This window comes from Tenrec ecaudatus, unplaced genomic scaffold, assembly GCF_050624435.1.
Source record: "Tenrec ecaudatus isolate mTenEca1 unplaced genomic scaffold, mTenEca1.hap1 Scaffold_538, whole genome shotgun sequence".
NCBI classification, from domain to species: domain Eukaryota; kingdom Metazoa; phylum Chordata; class Mammalia; order Afrosoricida; family Tenrecidae; genus Tenrec; species Tenrec ecaudatus.
The window spans coordinates 779,206-780,640 of NW_027459452.1; positions in this window are offsets into that span (position 1 = coordinate 779,206).

Consider the following 1,435-nt stretch of genomic DNA (forward strand, 5'->3'; position numbering starts at 1 on the left):
ATGTAGGTTCCTCAGCGGGCACTTGGAATATGTAGGTTAACTAGCGGGCACTTGGACTATCTAAGTTACCTAGCGGGCACTTGGACTATGTACGTCCCCTAGCGGGCACTTAGATTATCGAGGTTAACTAGAGGGCCCTTGGACTATGTAGGTTAACTAGCGGGCACTTGGAATATCTAGGTTAACTAACGGACCTTGGACTATGTAGGTTAACTAGCGGGAACTTGGACTATCTATGTTAACTAGCGGGCACTTGGACGATGCATGGTCCCTAGAGGGCACTTGGACTATCTAGGTTCCCGAACGGGCACTTGGACTATGTAGGTCCCTTGGCGGGCACTTGGACTATGTAGGTTAACTAGCGGGCACTTAGACTATCTTAGTTGCCTAGCGGGCACTTGGACTATGTAGGTAACCTAACGGGCACTTGGACTATCTAGGTTAGGTAACGGGCACTTGGACTATCTAGGTTACCTAGCGGGAACTTGGAATATGTAGGTTACCTAGCGGGCATTCGGACTATAGGTTAACTAGAGGGCACTTGGACTATATAGGTTACCTAGCGGGCCCTTGGACTATGTAGGTTACCTAGCGCGACTTGGACTATCTAAGTTAACGAACGTGCACTTGGACTATGTAGGTAACCTAGCGGGCACTTGGACAGTATAGGTTACCTAGCGGGCACTTGGACTATCTAGGTTAACGAATGGGCACTTGGACTATGTAGGATACCTAGCGGCCACTTGGACTATCTAAGTTAGTAAACCAGAACTTGGAATATCTAGGTTACCTAGCGGGCACTTGGCCTATCTAGGTTACCTAACGGGAACTTGGACAATGTAGGTTAACTAGCGGGCAGTTGGACGATCTAGGTTAACTAGCGGGAACTTGGACTATCTATGTTAACTAGCGGGCACTTGGACGATGCATGTTCCCTAGAGGGCACTTGGACTATCTAGGTTCCCGAACGGGCACTTGGACTATGTAGGTCCCTTGGCGGGCACTTGGACTATGTAGGTTAACTAGCGGGCACTTAGACTATCTAGGTTGCCTAGCGGGCACTTGGACTATGTAGGTAACCTAACGGGCACTTGGACTATCTAGGTTACCTAGCGGGAACTTGGAATATGTAGGTTACCTAGCGGGCACCCGGACTATAGGTTAACTAGAGGGCACTTGGACTATGTAGGTTACCTAGCGCGACTTGGACTATCTAAGTTAACGAACGTGCACTTGGACTATGTAGGTAACCTAGCGGGCATTTGGACAGTATAGGTTACCTAGCGGGCACTTGGACTATCTAGGTTAACGATTGGGCACTTGGACTATGTAGGTTACCTAGCGGGCACTTGGACTATCTAAGTTAGTAAACCGGAACTTGGAATATCTAGGTTACCTAGCGGGCACTTGGCCTATCTAGGTTACCTAACGGGAA